At 39.7% G+C, this 20885-nt stretch overlaps 1 protein-coding gene and 1 long non-coding RNA gene across 4 annotated transcripts in view; one reads left to right on the top strand and one right to left on the bottom strand.

The window, feature by feature from the left end:
* Nucleotides 1–2723, bottom strand: part of LOC143667545 (uncharacterized) — a 57761-nt gene extending 55038 nt beyond the window's left edge. For both annotated transcript variants that reach the window (XR_013168090.1, XR_013168089.1), the window contains exon 1: nucleotides 2658–2723. This is a non-coding gene — a long non-coding RNA (uncharacterized LOC143667545). The remainder of the gene's footprint in view (nucleotides 1–2657) is intronic.
* RBFOX1 (RNA binding fox-1 homolog 1) overlaps nucleotides 1–20885 on the top strand; it is a 2222576-nt gene that overhangs the window by 453229 nt on the left and 1748462 nt on the right. The gene's annotated exons all lie outside the window — the stretch shown is intronic.

Below are 20885 nucleotides of genomic sequence, written 5' to 3'. Positions count from 1 at the left end.
CTGTGCAACAGGACTAGATACAAAAACTCATAAATGGACAGCACAATACTACCTAATTGTAATGTAATTATGTTAAAACACTGAATGAAGCTGCATCTGAGCTATAGTTTTTTTGTTTGTTTGTTTGTTTTTATATATATATTTTTGTATTTTGTATTTTTATTTTTTCTCCATATTATCATTTTATTTCTTTTTCTGTTGTCTTGCTATTTTTTTTTCTAAATCGATGCAAATGTACTAAGAAATGATGATCGTACATCTATGTGATGATATTAAGAATTACTGATTGCATATGTAGAACGGAATGATTTCTAAATGTTGTGTTAGTTAATTTTTTTTAATCAATAATAAATAAATAAATAAATAAATAAATAAATCAGTGGGAAAAGCATTCCAACAATGTGGCCATTTGGCTAAGATCACTGTCTAAGATATTCCTGGGTGCCCCCGAGAATCTTTGAACAAGTAGCAAAACTGGCAAAGCCATTTTCCTCAAAACTCCAGAAAACAATTAAAGGGTTGTAATAACTGGTCAAATGCCAAAAGAAGAAAACACAACTTTTAAAAACAGTGAGAGAAGCTCATGGAATCTTTACTGTGCCCAGGAGAAGATACAGGCTCAGAAAAGACAAGGAGGGCCTTGCACTTTTACCTTAGGTGATTTTCTTGACAGGAGGACTAAACTCTGAAGTAGAGTACCATCTAAAGCACTGTCAAGTTGCAAAGTGTGTGAAAGGTAGCTTTTGTGTTGCTTGTTTGTTTTTGTTACCTCCTGGAAACTCAAGGAAGTCCCTGTTCTATCACTGGCTGGACACAAACTGAAGGAACTGATGGATTAAAGACTAAATACCAGAAATAATACATTAAAATATAAAGTGTGCAATAAAAGATTAAAGACAAGTAAAGAAACAGGAAATGATGACCCTCCAGGGAAGAAGATAAAAATCCAGAAATCATCAACAAAGACGATCAAAGAAAGACTTAAAAAAAATGATCCTCAGTATGCTCAAAAAGGTAAATGAAAATAGAGAATGAAGTAAAGAGTATCAGGAAAATGGTAAGTGAACAATATGAGAATCTCAATAAAAAGGAAACTAAACAGAAACACTGGAGTTGAGGATCACAAAAACTGAAACAGAAAATTCTCTAGAGGGTTCAAACAGAAGATTGGAGCTAGTAGAAGAAAGAATCAGTGAACTCAAAGACAAGGCAATTGAAATGATTCAGGTTGAGGAGCAGAAAGAAAACAGAATGGAAGAAGGCAAACAGAGCTTACAAGACCTGTGAAATACCATCAAGTGTATCAGTATATACATTATGGGAGTCCCAAAAGGAGAAGAAAAGGAGAAAGGAGAAGCAAGAATATTTTAAGAAAATGTAGAAAATATCCCAAATTTAATGAAAGGCAGGAACATACACATTCACGAAGCCCAACAAAGCCCAAACAGGATAATCTAGAAGAGAACCATGCCCAGACACATAATAGTCACACTGTCAGGAGCCAAAGATAAGAAGAGAACTCTAAAAGCTGCAAGAGATATACAAGGTAGTACCACTAAGACTAAATGCTAATTTCTCATCAGAAACCAAAGAGACAGGAGATCTATGGGGCAAGATATTTAAGGTGCTGAAAGAAGACAGTTGCCAGCAAGAATTTTATATTTGGTGAGGCTGCCTTTCAAAAATGATGGAGAGGGTGATGGTGGAGCAGTGGCAGCATTTTTGCCCATGGTGCTGGAAACCTGGGTTCGATTCCTGGTGCCTGCCCATGTTAAAAAAAAATGATGGAGAGATTAAGACTTCCCAAATAAACAAAAAGTGAGTGCGTTCGTCACCACTAGACCTACCCTATGAGCAGTGCTAAAGGATATTCTTCAGACTGAAAGGAAAGGACACTAGATAAGGATGGAAATGGAATAAACAAAAACTTCTCATAAAGGTAACCATATAGGTCATTATAAATTCCAGTACTAATGTATTATATTTTTTGGTATGTAACTCCACATTTACTTCTTATAGGTTCTAAAATGCAAATGCATTAAAATCATGAATCTATGGATTAGGACATACAATTTATGAAGATATATTTTTTAACAAGTACAACAAAAAGGCAGGGGATGAAGGGGTATAGGAACAGCACATGTGTATGCTATTGAAATTAAGTTGAAATCAAGTCAAACATGATTCTTATAGACTGAGGAAGTTAAATTTAAGCCTCACAGTAACCACAAGAAGGTATCTGAAAAATACATACATAAAGAAATGTGAAGGGACTCAAATGGCACACTACAACAAGTCAAATAAATATGAAAGTAGATATTAGCAGAAGAATTGAGGACCAAAAACATATAACACTTATGAAGATCAAATAGCAAAAATAGCAAATGAAAGACCTGCATTATCAGTAGTTACTTTAAATATAAATGGATTAAACTCTCCAGTTAAAAGGCAGAGATTGACAGAATAGATTTTAAAAAAAGGATGCTCCAACTATATGCTGTTTGCAAGAGACTCACCTTAAGTTTAAAGACATGAGTAGGTTGAAAGTGAAAGGATGGAAAAAGCATTCTATGCAAATTGTAACCAAAAGACAGCTGGGGTACCTATAGTAATATCAGATAAAATAGACATAGTGCTGGTTTTAATGTGTTGTATACCTCAGAAGAGCCAAGTTCTTTAATCTTCATTCAGTATTGCTGGGTATGGTCTTTTGTTTTGTTTCCATGGAGATGTGACCCACCCAATTGTGGGTGGTAACTTGTGACTATATGGTTTCCATGGAGATGTGTCTCCACCCTCTCAAGGTGGGGTGCTTGCTGGAGCCCTTGAAGGGGGAACCATTTTGGAAAAAGCTTTAGAGCCCATGCTGCTAGAGACCTTTGAAGATGAAGAAAGAAAATGTCCCCGGGGGAGATTCATGAAACAAGAATCCTGGAGAGAAAGCTAGCAGACTTTACCATGTTCCCTTCAGCTGAGAGAGAAACTCTGAACTTCGTCGGCCTTTCTTGAGTGAAGGTAACCTCTAATTGTTGCTTTAATTTGGACGTTTTTTCATAGCCTTTCCTTAATTTAGACATTTTCACAGCCTTAGAACTGTAAACTTGGAACTTAATAAATTCCCCCATTTTAAAAGCCATTGCATTTCTGGTATATTGCATTCCAGCAGCTTGCAAACTAGAACAGACCTTAAGTCGAAAAATGTTCCAAAGGGTGAAGAGGATACTCTATATTGAGGAATGGGTCAATTCAACAAGAAGACATACCTATTATTAATATATATGTGTCAAATTGCATAGTACCAAAATTTATGAAGCAAATATTGACAGATTTAAGGGAGAAATACAAAGTTATACATTCGTAACAGGAGACTTCAGTACAGTATTTTCAATAATAGATGAAACATCTAGACAGGAGATCAATAAGGGAATAGAAGAATTGAATGATACTATAAAACAGCTATAATCACCCAACAGAAGCAGAATATACATTTTCCCCTGGGTATAAGGGTGAATCTTCAAGATAGATCATATGATGTAAGGTCACAAAAAAGTCTAAAAAAATTAAAGAAACATGAAATTATACAGTGTATCTTTTCTGACCCTAATGGAATGAAGCTAGTAATCAGTAACAGAGGGAGAAATGGAAAATTCTAAAATAGGTAGAAATGAAACAACACACTGTTAAACAACCAATGGGTCAAAGAAAAAAATCACAAGGAAATTAGAAAATAACTTTAAGTGAACGGAAATGAAAACAATACATACCAAAACTTATGGGATGTAAGAAAGGCACTGCTGAGAGGGAAATTTATAGCTCTAAATCCTACATTAACAAAGAAGAAAAATCTCAAATCAGTGCCCTAACCTCACAATTGGAGAATCTAGAAAAAGAAGAATGAACTAACCAAAAGTAAACATAAGGAGGGAAATAACAAAGATTAGAGATTAGAGTGGATATAAATGAAATATAGAATAAAAAAAAAAAACCAGAGAAAATCAACAAAACCAAAAGTTGATTCTTTGAAAAGAGCAATAAAGTCAACAAACCTTAGCTAGACTGACAAAGAAAAGAAAAAGGGAAAGGATGCACATAATTAAAATCAGAAATAAAGGGGGCAACATTACCACTGACCCATCAGAAATATAAGGGAGTATAAAAAGATAGTATGATTAATTGTACACTAACAAATTAGAGAACCTAGATGAAATGTACAAAGTCCTAGAAACATTTAAACTACCTACACTGGCTCAAGAAGACATAGAAGATCTCATCTCAACAAGAGATTGAGTCAGTATTCAAAACCTCCCCACAAAGGAAACCCTGGACCAGTTGCTTCACTGGTTAATTTTACCAAACATTCCAAGGAAGTAACACCAAACCTTCTTAAACTGTTCCATAAAATGAAGAGGAGGGAACACTTCCTAACATATTCTATGAGACCGACGATACCTCTAATACCAAAGCCACATAAAGATACCATAAGAAAAGAAAATTGCAGACCAATATCCCTTATGAATATAGATGCAGAAATCCTCCAAAAAATACTCACAGACTGAATCCAACAGCACTTTAAAAGAATTATACACCGTGTTCAAATGGGATTTACCCCAGGTACGCAAAGATGATTGACATAAGAAAATCAATCAGTGTAATATATTGCATTAATAGAACGAAGAGGGGGGAAAGCATAATCATCTCAGTTGATGCAGAAAAGACATTTGAAAAAATCCAGCATCCTTCTTGATAAAAACATCTGTTAAACTAGGAATGGAAGAAAACTTCCCTAACATGATAAAGGGCAATATGGAAAAGCCCATAGCTAGCATCATACTTAATGAGAAAAGACGGAAAGCTTTCCCTCTAAAGCTTTGTTTCCTTGTCAGGAACAAGACAAGGATGCCCCTGTTATTCAACATTGTACTGCAATTTCTAAACAGAAAGACTAGGCAAGAAAAAGAAATTATAGGCATAAAATTGGATAGAGGAAATAAAACTCTCCCTATTTGCAAGATGACATGATCCTATGTCTGGAAAATCCTGAAAAAATCATAGCAAACTACTAGAGCTCACAAACAAATGGCAAAGTGACAGAGTTCAAGATCAGGATGCAAAAATCAGTATGTTTCTAAATATTAGGGACGAACAACCTGAAGAGGAAATCAAGAAAATAATTTCATTAATAATAGCAATGGAAAGAATCAAACATCTAAGAATAAATTTAGCCAAGGATTTAGAGGACAAGAAAAATTACAAAATGTTGCAAAAGAACTCAAAGAAGCCCTAAATAAAAGGAAGGACATTCCCTGTTCATAGATTGAGAGACTAAATATTGTAAATCATCCAAAATGATTTACAGATTCAATGCAATCCCAGTCAGAATTCCAACAGCCTTCTTTGCAAAAATGGAAAACCAATCATATAATTTATATGGAAGGGTAAGGGACCCCAAATGGCCAAAATCATCTTTAAAAAGAACAAAATTGGAAGACTCCTCTTTCCTGATTTTAAAACATATTGCAAAGGTATAGTGATCAAAACAACATGGGGTGGCACAAGGACAGATAATCCAATGGAATTGAATAGAGAGTTCAGAAATAAACTCTCACATCTGTGGCCAGTTGATTTTTGACAAGGGTGCCAATTCCACTCAGTGGGAAAAGTATAATCTCTTCAGCAAATGGTGCTGGTAAAACTGGACATCCATATGCAAAAGATGAAGGTGGATCCCTTCCTCATACCAAATATAAAATTCAACTCACAATGGGCCAAATATCTAACTGTAAGAAAACAAATTTTAAAAATTCTATGAGAAAGCATAGGGGAGCATCTTCAGACCTTGTGTTTGCAAGGGTTTCTTAGACATTACCTGAAAAACACAACCAGAAGAAAAAATAGATGTTAAACTTCATCAAAAGTAAAAACTTTTGTGCATCCAAGAGCTTTATCATAAGTAAAAAGACAACCAGCACAATGAGAGAAAATATTTGAAAGCCACATATCTGTTAACAGACATTCAGAATTCATAAAGAAATTCTCCAAGTCAACAATAAAAAGACAAATGACCCAGTTTAACAGTGGGCAAAAGACTTGAAAAGATATTTCTCCAAAGATATACAAATGGCCAATAAGTATGTAAAAAGATATTCAATATCATTAGCTATTAGGGAAATACAAATCAAAGCCACAGAAAGGTATCTTTTCATATCCACTAGAATGGCTACTATTAAAACAAAACAAAACAAACAAAAAACCAAAACAAATCTTTTGGAGAGGATGTAAAGAAATAGGAACACTTGTTGATTGTTGGTGGGAATGAAAATGGTGCATTAAGGCATTATTCACAATTGCCCAAAGATGGAAACAACCCAAGTATCCATCAACAGATGAATGGATAAACAAAACATGGTATACACATATAGCACATTTTTCAGCTGTGAAAAGAAATGAAGTTCTGATTCATGCAACAATGTGGATGAGCTTTGACATCATGTTGACTGAAATGAGGTGGATACAAAAGGACAAATATTGTATGATCTCACTTATAGGAAATTATTATAATAATATGCAAATTCATAGTCAGAAATTAGAATATAGATTATAGGGGCTATGGTGGGATAGGAAATGGGAAGTTAATGCATAACTGGTGTAGAATTTGTTTTTAATTACTGCAAATGTAATTAACACCACTAAATTGTATATTTGAATTTAGCTAAATAGGTAAATTTTAAGTTGTATATATGTTTCCAGGATAAAATTGCAAAAACCCACCATAGAATTGGACAACACAACCAGTGAACCCTAATGTAAACTATGGCATATAGTTAAAGTATAATTATAATAATATTATTTAATCAATTGCAATGAAGGTGCCACACTAAGGTAAAGTGTTGATAATAAGGACAACTGTGTGAGTGAGCAGTGTATATGGTAACTGTACTTTCTGCGTGATTATTTTGAAAACCAATGTTTCAAAAAAATAAAGTAGAAAAAAATAAAACCAAAATAAAAATAGAAAAAATAAATCAGTAAATCTTAGGTAGTATTAGAAGGTGGTAAATGCCACAGAGAAAAATAAAGTGGAGGAGGGCCCAGTAAGGAGGAGCACGTGGCCATTTGCAAAGTGTTCTCCCTTGTTATCTACCTGAGAGCTATAGGCAAAGACGGATTTAAATTAGAGGAAACTGGGAAACTTTCCATGAGACAGAGACACGTATAATTATCATGCTTTGGTGTTTACTCTGCACCCTAAGATATCAAAGAGAGATTTCCAGGAGCAAAAAGGCTGGCACATAGGGCTGGGGCAGGCAGCCTCCCTGCTGTAGAAATTGAGAGCAGGGGAGAAGGAGATATTGCCCCAGTTAGAGCCCAGTTTAGCATGTTTCATTTCAGCTTCATAAGCTTAAGCCTTGGCACATGAAAAGGTCAGAACAATAGGAAATATAAATGGATGCGCACCACAGCTAGGGTCAGAGGAGGCAGGACAGACTGAGGGGTTGAGAAGCCTGGGGAGGAGCAGCCTTGCCAGCCAAGACAGGGGTCAAGGCTGATTGGCAGTTTCCTTTGAACTTGGTATTTTTCCACAGCAAACAGAAGCCCAGAGCCGGTTGGCAGTGGAACCACATCGCAGGTGCAGAGAGGGCAGAGCGGCGATGGGGAGCTGACCTGGGAGAAGCAAACACACAGGGAGGAGGCCCACTTTGACTTTCAGGTCTCCACCATCTCGGTGCTCCGCAGAGAGCCAGAGGGCCGTCATAAATATTGGCCAGGTGCTGTGGGGATCAGTCTTGGGAAGTGAGAGGAGCAGCGGTCTGCAGGTCGGGAAACGCACGATCTCCCAAGATCCTGAAGGGGGCGCTGCCGAGCACTTGCTGCCCAGCCCCTGAGATGCAGGGGCTGGCCACAGAGAGTCATCGCGATAATGATGGCATTAGCTTGCTGCTATTGAGGACGTGTGCACTGGATACTGTACAAAGCAATTATATGGATTATGCCATTGTCCTCACAGCAAACTCATCTCAATTGGGACTCAACTGAGTGACTGAAAACCAAACCTTGTAAGTAGAAGGGGAATTTGCCAACTCCTGCAACTGAAAAATCCTGGAGTAGTCCTGCTGGCTTTAGGCCTGGCTGGATCTGGGGACCAGTGTTACAGGGTCCAATCTTTTTCTTGGTCTCTTGACTGTTTCCCACTTCTTAGTGATAGTCTCACACAAGCAGTCGTGGTGGCAAAAGGGCTGCAGTCATTCAAGCTCACATCCCTTCAGGTCAAATACAGCAGAAAAGAAAGTAACTTTTTCCTGCCCCCACAGTTTCGGTATGTCTCATGGTTTCTCTCTAGCCCTGGTGGAGACCAAGGACCCATTCTTGAACAGGTCACTGTGGTCATAGGGGAATGGGAGTCTCTGGTTGAGCTTGAACTGCTACCCCGAGTCAGGGATGGGATTATGAGTCAGGTGCCCGAATGAAACAGGTGAATGGCTGCAGGTGGCAGTTTTTTTTTTAAGTCCATGACATTGGTACCATTATCATCTTCATCTTGTAGATGGAGAAACTGAGGTTTGGGAAGGTGAAGTCACTTGTCCAGGGTCACATGAAAAATAAGTGATGGAGCTAGAACAGTAGCTCAGTCTCATCTGAGCTCAGCCTGCAACCAGCTCCTCATCTGCTGCTTGCTCCTGTCCCTTCCTCCTTCTCCTGTGTCTGTCCTTGGAGCTGCCGTGTCACACTCCAAGCTCCAGGTTCCGTGTAGACAGCAGGAGGAGTCACCAAGGCCAAGAGCCCATCAATCCCGCCAGTGTCAGAAGACTATTCCCAAGGCAAAGGGTCATTAATATCATCAGCTCCATCTTCTTTAATGCTAATTACTTTTTTTCCCACGTCAACATAAAAATCGTCTTAAATGTTCTCATTAAAGTTGATGTGATTTTGACCACAGAGTCATCAACTCAGCCTGGGAAAGACTTTCAGGGGAGAAAATGTTCTCCAAGCCACAATGGCAATTTCCAGTGATTTAGAATATCAAGTTTGTATGATTTTTAATCATTAAAAGAGATGTAAAAACATATTTTATACACAATCTTTTATCTTACACTTATTTTTATATTTCTCTATAACAATTTATTGCGGTGCATATATCACCATTACATTAGACATTTATGGCTCCATTAAAATTCAATGCCACCATAAATTTGGGCCGGTTAAAGTGGTGACATTTGTAACAGCTTCCACAAGGACATATTTTGTATTTAAAGTGAAACTTTGAAAAGAAACTTTTGTTAAAGAAAAATCAAAAGCACATAGGGTAGAAAATGGATATGAGATTTTCCTGCTATCTAAAATACTTAATGCCTACCCTAATACCTACCGTATTGAGAAGCCAGACTTTTGCTAAATACTAGGTGGTGTGCTATTTGCAGGTATTTAGGGATTAACAGAGTCATATGATAATGCTATCATTCACTAGAAATACTCTGCTCTGCCCAATCCTTCTGCAGCCTGAGACCTGGGAGAATTTCAGAAGTAAGGGAAAACATTCAATCAGACTTTAAAAAATGTAGTCTTCATCTAATAAGAGGTTTTCTGATTCTGGAGCATAAGGGTTTTCAGGAAGAGAGAGAATGCAGGGCTTATGCTTTCCATCATTTGGCCCCAAATGGTGAATGCTGCTTCTGAGAAATTTGAGGTCTCGGTTTTCAACTCATCAGAAGGTATTAGAGCAGCTTTAGTGAACCTGGTGTTTTTATGGATGATCTGAAAGGAGAAAGAGCAGATAGATTTCTTGCTTGGAAAGAACCTTCTATACTGGGATCCTTGTAAAGGAAAGGGACAAGTCCTGTTACTTTTGCATTACAATAAATAGCCACTGGCACCCTATTGGACTCTTCAGGACTGCAGGGCCAGGCAGTACATGGGAAACGTTGGGCAATCAGTGCACAACTAGGCATAATTGGGGGTTAGGTTGTATGGGACAGAATAGGGATCACATATGATTTCAAAGCAAGAGAAATGAACAAGGTCCTTGAGGAAGGTTCATGAAAGAAGTAAGACTTGAGGTGAATACAGTTTGGCTCTTCAGAAGTGGGTGGAGAGAACCAGGTGAGCTGAGAAAGATGAGCTCAGGGACTTCACATGGCTGGAGAGATAGATCTGGCCGGCCTGGGGGATAGAGGTGACAGTCTGAGTTTACTCAGTGAGTGCCGTGGTCTGAATAACAACAGCCATCACAAACACTCATTGAACTTGTGCTGCAAAAGGCAGGCAGTGCACTACTTTAATAATGATAGCAAAAGATGGTTTCCACTCACAATTAGCATGGTGTGCCTGTAAGTACTTTATACAGATTCACTCACCCAGTCTTTGCAGCCCTCGAAAGGCATTATTCTGCTTTATTCTGGTTGGACCAAATGTAGAATGGGAATTGATAGGGAGGTATTTTTCTATTTCTCCAATAGTGTCTCTGCTCAACTGAAAAAATTGAAGCTAGAACGTTATTGTTCCAGGGGTAGGTTTAATTGGGATACTTTTTTCTCTGAGTTTTTCCTGATGGATGCCAATAGTGGTGGGTTGTAAATCAAGACAAATCAGCGTTTTCCTAACCTACAATAACACCCATCCAGGGCATGCTCCATGGAGGGAGTTTTCTGCATTCTCACAAGGAGATTAGAACACCTTGGTGGTGTGCTGTCTAGAAGGGAAGCCATTAGCCACTTACAACTTCTGTGAACTTGAATGATCCATATGTTTTGACATACTGGGTCAAATAAAGTGTACTTTAAAAAATAATTTTGCCTGTTTTAAAGTAACTGCTAGAAAGTTTTAAGTCACATGTATGGTTTGCTTTATATTTCTGTTAGAAAATGCGGGCTTGAAGTGCTTGCATGCTTTCAGGAGAAAGAAAATATCTTATGAAAAAAAAAATGTTGGGCCTCTGGAGGTCTCCTTCACCATGTCATCAGTTGCTGGCTTGGAAGCTGTTTCAGAATATAGTTTTCAGCCGTAGTTACCTGGTTCTCATGCCCTGAAAACAATCACTCACTCATTGCCTTTGCTTGTGCTGTGCTGTATATGAAATTTTCTCTCATCTCTCAGCTTGTTTTCATGATATACTCCTACATATCCCTTTAAACACCAGCTCAAAAGCCCCCTCCTTGTGGCTGGCTGTGAATTAATTGCTCTGTCCTGGGGGCTCCCACAGCATCTTGGTCCCACTTCCTCCACTACAATTCTGGTTATCTTGTGTTTTGGTTATTTGCTTGCACAACTATCTTCACAGCTGCTCATGGAGTCCCTTGAGGTTGGGGAGCAGGCCTTTTAAATTCATCCAGGGCAGTGTGGTGGGCAGAAGCTGGCCCATGCTGGATGGCCGGAGACAGGTGTTCACTTCTCTTCCCAGCCCAATGTTCAGTAACCTCACTGTGGCAACTTGAAAGCAGCAGGGCACTCACCCCATAGGTGAGTAAATGCTGCACATCAGGTTTTTCCCTGGCAGGGGAGGGGAGAGCCAATTGTTTAAAATGAACCAGCAACTCTGATCTGAGGTAAAATAAGATAATTTTTTTTTTTTTTGCTCCCCAATCCAAGTCTCAAAAAGTGTTGACCAATTCCTTGTGATGAGGGGGCCTGGGTGTGAAGAAATGTTGCTTTCTCCACAATCCAGTCAGTTTAAGGATCTTTCTCTGTAGACTGTAATATTTAGAGAAGACTTCAATAGGGAGAAGATGGATAAGATAGGGTGATTATGAAGTTTCTCCCCAGCTCTAAAATTCACTGATTCTGGGCATTATGCATATTACTCGTGGGTCATTAACAATAATGTTTTGCACTTGTCCAGTCTTTATCTTTCCTATTCTCCCAAAGAGCTTTCATATCCATTATGTCGTTTGACACCTTTGTGAAGCAAGTGGGCAGAAACTCTCTCCACTGGATAGAGAAGTCAATATGTCTGGTATAGACATTCGCTTAAAATCAAATATGTTTTCACATGGTCATCCTTGGTCTTAGACAGTGAAGGGATGGCCTACCACTGGATGAAAGTGGATGGTAATGCTCTTAATGCAGCTGGGTGAGTGCTGAGGCTCAGAGAGGTCAAGGTGCTTGCCCAAAGTCACACAGCATCAGGGTATCAAAGCTATGTCATTTAGCCTCCACACCATGTTTAACATCAGGGACATATGGTGTTGGTAGGGACCCAGAAGAACAGATTAATATTATATCTAAATAGTGTCTACTTTTTTAATAGAGGGAAAAATTGACCCAAAATTGAGTTGGTTTATCTTTCATCTAAATTTTAAAGCCATTTGCGAGCTCCCTGTTTGACTCATGATTGTGGCACTGTATTCTCCAGGAGGGAGTTTACTTCATTGGTCACAGAATCCCTCTTTCCCCTGCTCCAGACAGAATGGTTCCCCAAATCGAAGATGAGCAAGCATTTTACAAAGACTTCAGAATAGGTTGGTAACTCGACTCCCTGAATTACCTGTGACAAGAGCACCCTCTTAGGAAGTTAGGGAGGAGAAGCAATTTAGGTTTCATGAAATTACTGAGTAATTTAGAGGAGGCTGGATATAGAATTGCAGACTCGCTCCTCTACTTTGGATTCATGCAACTTTGAGACATATTTTATGCTTCAAAGTGGACTGCAAGGAATAAATTTAGAGGAAAGGAAATCTTGCATAGAATATTGTCCAAAAACGCAATGCAAATATTTGTATGTGTGTGTGTGTGAGAGAGAGAGATGTTAGCTACAATAATAATCCTCTTTTGGTATAGCTCAGTCCTTATAATGTATGCAATAGAATTCTAGAATTAAAAATTTTAGTGCCATTATGTAGTGTATTTAAGAGAAAAATCTTGATTTCTACAAATTTTATACTTTGTACATGAATATAATTGTTATTAAATTACTGTTTATACTCTAATAAATGTTTTAGAATATAATCGTGTAGAATTTTGGCGGCATTTCTCAATTGAGAAAGAGCTGTGACTCTGTTTCCATACGGTAGGCAGAAGGACTCCCTCCAAATATGAATATGGAATTGCTTCTCTTTCTAAAAGCTGTCTTCAGGACCTGACCTCCAGGGGTGTGCTGGAGCCAGCTTGTACTGGCTGATGAAATCTGATTATTGAATTTTCAGGAAACTTACCACCTGGTTGATGTCATGTTGGTAGCTTGAAACTGGCCATAGTGGGGGTATTTATACCATGGAAAGTGGAAAATGCTACTAACCAGTGATTTCCTCCCCCTGGAGAGCCCATTGATAAGCCTTTAGCAGCACAATACTGCATTCCCCTATATAACGTACCACTCCAGTGTGTCATCCGATCTCATTTAATTCTCATTTCCACAAACAACCCAGAGACCAACTGTGTTGAGATACTAGGGTCTTAATAGGAAAACCAAGGGCCTAACCCCTGCAGGACAGCAGGAACAATACAGGATTCTCTGCACATCAGCCATAGCCTTTCTTTTAGTTCCATTTTCTAATCCAGTTTAAAAGTTTTCAAGCTTTACTGCCTATGAATTAATGTGCAAATATTGCTGATGCAAAGCTGTGTGGTACTTTATGAAAGCATTAGGGGCTTTTGTGGGCGATTTTGGTCATATAAGTATTTCACTAGAGAACTGACCTAGGGTGGTGGTTCAGAGTCAGAACACTTGATTATGAATCCAGGCTCTGTGACATGTGAGCTAACTGTTCCAAGCCTTGTTTTCTTCATTGGTAAAGTGAAAATAATAATGGCACTTTCCTTGTAAGGTTCTTGAAAGGATGAAATGTATGTAACATGCTTAGTATTATTCCATATTACTATGTAGTGAGTGTGGTGTAAAGTGTTAGCTATTATTATTAAATTGTAATTGTTCTAATTGTTGACTCTGGCGGCTGAGTGAGAGTGAGAGTGGCTGGTGCCACACCAGGAGACCAATTAGAACCCATTGCTTTGGTCCAGGCTGTTCCCATGGAACATAGTAATCCTCTTTTGGTATAGCTCTGTCCTTATGATGTACTTAATGAAGTACATTATACAGAATGGACTGAATGACTTGTGGCTGTAGAGTATTATCTGAGCAAGCCAGTGGCTTCTCCCAAAACTTCACGTATGGCCTAAAGGACTTTGGCTGACAAAACAGAAGACTATCTCCCCTGGGAATCTATTTTAATTCATTTCTGAGTTGAAAGGTATGATGAAGGAAAGGCATGATGAAGGAGGGAAGGGTGGATGAAGTCAGAGAGTAGGCAGCTGCTGCCAGACCTTGGAAGGCCTGAGAGGTCATGATAAGGGTTTGGATGTAAGTGCCATGTCAAGCCATGGAAAATTTTAAGCAGGAGATTATACTCTGAGCCAAGTACATGTTAGGTACAGAGAGCATTACAAAGATACAGGTGGTGCCTTGGGGAATCATAGACCAAAAGAGTCTTAGCCCTTCCCTATCAGTTGTTAGTTAATCTCTCTGAGCCTGGTTACTACATCTTGATGTGTAGAATAACCCCCTCCCTTCTCTTGCAGTGGAGGGACATATTGAAATGCCATGAGATTATAGCATGATATGATTGTAGAGAAAGGCCATGCACATTTTGGGACATCTTTACCCCAGTCTTCCCTGGTAAAACTGGAAACCCTACAGAGATAGCAAGGAGGAAATATCACCCTGACTTTCACAACCCTTCTGCTCCCTGAAGTTCCTCAGAGATAACCTCTTGTTGGGGGGTTCATCTTTGCTCTGCAGTTTGCCACATTTCCCAAATAGCAAAGCTAGACTCTTAGCTCCTTCCACATCCAGGTCCTGTCTCATGTTCTGAGCCCAATAATAGAGATAAATTTGAAAAGTAATGAATAAAGACCCAATTCTTGTAGAGCAATGAAATTTATCGTGGCTTAACTAATCTGGCTCCATTTATGCCTGCCGCCTGCCTTCCCAACCATTGAATGACTAATTGATAACTAATTTCCCCAATTTGTACTTCATTATTTATTGTAGCAGAGAACCTTACACCTAACTCTATGACTCAAAGAGACTCCATGAAATCAACAGGGATGTGGTTTGCCAGAGTTCTTGGCAAACTGGCCAGCTTTGCAGGAAAAATGGCATCTTCTCCATAGTACACCTAAGAGGTTCTCAGTGTTTATTGTGTCCCAGGAACTGGCCTAGGCATGCTACATCTGCAAAATTGAGAGTTATACTAGTTGCTATAACAGATAAATTCCCCAATGGTTTAATTCAGGTGTTCCTGGTTAGGAAAGGATGGGAGGAGCTCTCTTTCATGTAATCAGCCAGAGACCCAGGCTGATTGAGGCTCTGCCATTATCACTTTATTGTTTCCAAGACGGCCCCTGGTTGTGGGCATTCAGCCAACAGAGGGAGGCATGGCATGGAAAGGCAGAGGTGTAAAGTTTTTAGAGCCAGGCTGGAAGAAGCAGATGTCATTTCAGTTCTCATTGCATTGGTGAGAACTCAGTTATGGCGATACTGGGAATTGTAATTTAGACGTCATCCTGGAGGCAGTGGGGTTTTTTGAATAGCTGTTCCACACACATTTAATCCTTTCAACAGTGCAATGAAGTTGGTCATTATCCTCATTTTGCAGATGAGGAAACTGAGGCTTGGAGAGGTTAAGTGACTTGCTTAAGGTCTCATAGACAGCAAGTGGAGGAGCAGAGACTGGAACCCAGATCTTCCCTGTCATGTCCAAGCTGATGCTTTCAACAGTCATGCTAGACTGCTTCTGTCAGATCTCTAACAGTGGGAAACTCTGCCAATGTATTCTTCCCTCTTGCTGTGCTCTGTCTACTTCATCATGGCTGAATCTGATCCACCATAAAGTTCTCAACTGGTAAGCCACCTCTGCCTACAGTACTGAGCCTCCCAGAGAAAGCAGCGTGCATTTATTGAGAACTGGGACATCTTGTGAACTTCCAGCCACCTGGGGTTGGATGCCTGATAGTGCCCAAGTTCAGTGATACTGAATTCTGATGCTGGCCACCCACATGTGCTTTCTCTGTGGGGGACAGAGCAAGTGTTAAGCCAAGTGAGGCAAGACTCCACTAATTAAAGATGTTCTGAACTCTGCTGACCATTGGCTCTTTAACAAGTGATGCTATTAGTCCAATATGTTCTTGATTATTTTGTTTGCAGGGAAAAAATTGTGGAAGGCGATATTGTGGTATTTATCCTTGGAATAATGTTGCCATAGTTACCTCTCAACTTTATTATAACATTGGTGCAATAATTGAAGCAGAGAGACCCAGAGATACTCTCATAGCCAGGAGCTTGGTCCCCAGGTTAGGCATGAAAAGCATCTCTTACTTTGGGGGAGAAAGAAGGGAGTTTGGCCTCAGCAATTAACCCCAAAGTGTAGTACTGCGGTCCTATCTGTTTGACGAGAGTGTTGCTTGGTGATGTCCAAAGTGAGCTATTTCTATGAAGTTGCTTTGTTTTCACATTGTTTTACAGTGACACTCTTAGAATGCAAGAATGTAGTGTCTCCATGGAAACTGGAAATGTACAAAATTAAGACCCAGAGTAGGAAAGCTTCTATGAGCACAGAGTTCTACAGATCTGTAATAAAGAAATGATATGTTGTAAGTACAAGGTGTTGGATGTCAGGAGAGGCAGGGAATGATGTATTCAATATCCTGCCCTCACCGAGGACCCTCACTTTTGGGGCACACTAGGAAAAGGTTGTAAATGCACATCTAGGCAACCTGAGGTCCTTTCAAACAAGAGTTAGGCCCATATTACCACATTGTGGGAGGACGGCTGCTGGCTTTTTGGACATTGAGCCTTGATTCCACTTACTTGTTGGTATACCCAAAGGGAAATTAACTGGGGCATGAGAAAGGAAGTATAATATAATGGAAAGACAGCATTTGCACATAGACCAGGGGTAAGCTTTGGCTCTCCCATTTATCATCTTATTTCTTTAAGCAAATTCCTTCAGCTTGATGAACCTCTATTTTCTCATCCATTAAATGGGGATGCTAATTATGCAATCCTCTCTGAATTGTGAATTGAAAGGAAAAAATTTATGCTTCCTTTCTTCATTTTCCTTCAGATGTTTATTTTTAACAGCAGCTGTAGAAGTTCTTTAGTCTGACTTCTCAGATATGAAGACAAGGTTTAGTTTAGAAGGGCCCAATCTGCACAGTGGCGACACACTTGTGTGCTGTTTACAGAGCAGTTAACAGAAGCACAAAGCCATCTCCAGTGAGTAAAAATGCATATAACCATAGTGGTAATGGTTGAGGTTTTTAGTTATGACTGCTCTGATGCTTCTACTTCTTTTGTGGATCCTCCTGCATGCCTGTCACTTTTCTGCACAATCCCTCATCTGCCCTTCTCCTACCTCCAGGCTGTTTACTGGAATGCCATCCAGTTGAATTAGAGCATTCAAAGATATGACTCTCCATCTCTATCTGCAATCACTGCAAGTTCAGATGAGTTCAGAGTCTTGTCAACAATTTCTATAACTAATCCCATCTCTGATCTTAATGGCATGGAACTGGTTGAGGTTCCCTTTGCCTCCACCAAGTGTCTGCTAGATCTCTATTTGGGAAGGACTAGAGCGGCCGCCTGGTTTTTGGTGCTTAGAGCAGATCTCTACCACCAATTCAGGGAAAGTTTTGAATGTCTTGAATACTTCTTGGGTGCTATTATCTAACAGCCTTATGCTGCAGCCACCCTCAGGCCTACTGTGTGGGAGCATACACTGTGTGAATGCTTCAATTACAGTGAAAATGCAGGTTTTTATGATCTTATAGATGGCTACAAACATTCCATTCGGCTAAGGAACTTCTCTTTGGGCGTCGTGTGTTATGTTGTGGTCTGTGTTTAGGAGTCAATGGCAGGAATTTATTATTCAATAAATATTTATTCAGTACCTTTTATGTGTCACATAATGAGCTGTACACTGGTAGAATGACCAACTCATCCAGGTTGCCCAGGACTTTCCCAGTTTTATCATTGAAAATTCCATGTTCTGGGGAACAGTTCAGTCCCTGGCAAACTAGGACAGTTGGCAACTCTAGGTACTGGGGGGTTAATTGGTGAACAAGGCAAAGTCTCTTCCCTCACGGATCTGACAGTCTAATCAACCAGAAAATAAGAGCAATGCAAAGTGGCGGTTAATGTGATAAGGCCAGTAGAGGGTCCTAGGATCAAGAAAGAGCCAGTGGAAGTGAATAGTGAACAATGTGTAAAAGTTGGGCCGGAGAGACAATGAGGAGCAGCATTCTAAGCTATGGGGAAATGCTTGCTTAGAGGATGGGAGCCAGGAGCTCCTTTACACTGCTGTCTATCTGTTGATACAATAATGCAAGTTTGAGTCCATGAAGTCTACTTCAGAAAGCTGTGATTGCATGGAGAATATGCCATAACTTTAAAAATTGTTCTGTAGCCAATCAGCTTCAATGATAAAGCTTTCATCCTGCCAACTTGCTAGTCATCCTTTCCAAGTATTTTCTAAAGAGCATATTCCTAGAGGCTCTTTGGCTAAACTGATAACAAATAATCTGAGATGGTGAGCTCCTGTGCAAGCCATGCAGCATCACTGAGTGACTTGGTGCAGAGGCAAGATCTGCACAATAAGGGCCAAGCCATCTTTGTTCTGATCTTTATGCAGCTTTCCCCATCACAGCAAATATCCCCAGGATCTAATACAGTATAAGTGCCTGCTGGGAAGCAGAGAGGTTTGAATTTTGGCTCTGCCCCTTTCCACTTTTGTGACCTTGGACAGGCTAACTTCTCCGAGCTGTAGCATCATTACCTGTGAAATGGAGATAATAATAGAACTGTTGCAAGGACAAATGCATTTCCCTCAATGAAGCAGATAGTATAGCCTGTCTGGCAAATAATAAGCACTCAGTAATTATTAATTTTCTCCATTCTTCCCTCTTCATCCTAGACTTAATTAAGATGTATCATTGGAGCTATGAATAAGCAATTCACAAAAAGAGAAATCTAAATGGTCAATAGACATGGAAAAATGTTCAGGCCATGTAACAACAAAGGATTGAAAAGTGAAATGATGAGAAGGTATTTTTCTCAGATAAAATTGGCCAAAAAATTTTTTTAGGCCAGCATTGGCAATGAGGTTGGAAAGCAGATGATCTCATGCCAGACTGGTAGGCACAGAACTCAGGACAACATTTTGGGGGGCAATTTGGCAATAACACTAATATGTTTGTTATAAAGCTTTAAACACACGCATGTGCTTTAACCTGGCAATTGCACTTGGAGAAATTTTTCCTTGGGGAATAGTTAAGAATGTGCTCACAAACTTAGCCAGAGAAGGCACTCTACAAAAGAGTTTCCTAAATGAATGAGTGAGTGATGCTCATCACTGCATTGTTTATAATAATGAAAATTCCAATAACAGGAAAAAATCCAATAAATTATGATAGAATCATTAAAGAGAATCCTCCGCAGCCATTAAATATGATTTGAGAAACACATTTGGATAACTATATCATCTACATAGAGCCAGGAAGATATTTTTTATTTCTTGAGTGAAAAATTGTGTTAAATGACATATATATGGTTATATCTTTTTTTTTAATGTGTGCACAAATGATATGAGAAAGAAAACCTCTTGACGGATATGCAGCAAAACACGACAAGCAATTATTGCTGAATGGTGACATTGGGTGATTTTTTATTTTCTTCTTTTTGCTTTTCTGTATATTCTGGGCATGAACTACTTGCACATATTTTTTCAAACAACGTTGAAATAGAGGCATGAGTTAAAATGGGGGTGGGTGGTTGGAAAGCAAGAGGAGAAAGTAGAACACACATTAGTCAAGAATATGTGGGGGTGTCTGGCTGGGTTATAAGTGCAGGTGATTTGGGAGGCCTTCCCTCCCCTCTGCTTGTCATTTTAAGCATTTTTGACTGTAAATCAACACTTGAGTCCTCAAGGCACTTGATTTGGCTGCACCCTCTTAGAATGTGTCATGTCTGGGAAACGCACACAAAAGCTCTCCTTTGTCTGCTGCTTGGTGCCTGAGTTGGCTGCGCTTGGGGTGACTCACTCCCAGCTCTACTGATGAGAGTTGTGGGAAATTGGAGCCTGTGTCTGTCCCTGGGGCTGTGAAAACACCCAGGGCCCATGTCCTGAGGGAGAGAGAGCCAGGTCCCGGCTCTTAGGAAAGCCCCTGGACCAGGAGGCCCTCTGGGGTAAAGAGGATGTGTTTACCTTTTTTGGCTCCCCAAATTTCCACCAAATGAATTGCTGCAATGGAGCATAATTGCTTTCTATTTTGTTTTAAAAAAATTGCTGCCAAGGCAGTCTGCTTGTTTCCTGAAGTCAGCACAAATCCAAGAGCATTCACTCCAAGGGAGTATTTTTTAAACGTGGGTTAGAAAAGTGGTTTACGCCTGAAGAACCTAGGTCGAGGTCCAGCTGACCATGGTAGCTTTGTCACATTTCAAACGTTGGAGCCCTGTTCCCGGAGACATTCACAGAGCTCATGGCTTCCTTTCACTCAGGTGTCTGCTCAAAGGCTCCCTCCCAAGAGCGCCCTCCTCTGACCACACTGTCTAAAATAGCACCCCCTTCTGTCTGCTTTCCCAGATTTGCCATTTCATTTTTTAGGACACTTATCCTGTCCTTACATATTGTTATTTATGTTTACCATCTGTCTCCCCCTCTAGAATGCACACATCTTGAAGGTAGGTACTTGATCTTGCTCACTGCTCTATTCCAAGTGTTGAGAACAGGGTTAAGTGTATAGTAGGAGTCCAATAAATATTTTTTCAGTAAATAATTGAATGGTAAGGATGCAAATGCTGTGGGTGGTAAGATGTCAGGATGGTTACATTTGCTACTAAGACCTTCCAGCTTATCACGCATATCATCTGAGCTGTGGTATCTGCAATGGAGCACAGCCTC

Source organism: Tamandua tetradactyla, chromosome 23 (genome assembly GCF_023851605.1).
Source record: "Tamandua tetradactyla isolate mTamTet1 chromosome 23, mTamTet1.pri, whole genome shotgun sequence".
NCBI classification, from domain to species: domain Eukaryota; kingdom Metazoa; phylum Chordata; class Mammalia; order Pilosa; family Myrmecophagidae; genus Tamandua; species Tamandua tetradactyla.
This window is presented reverse-complemented; position numbering and strand designations above follow the sequence as displayed.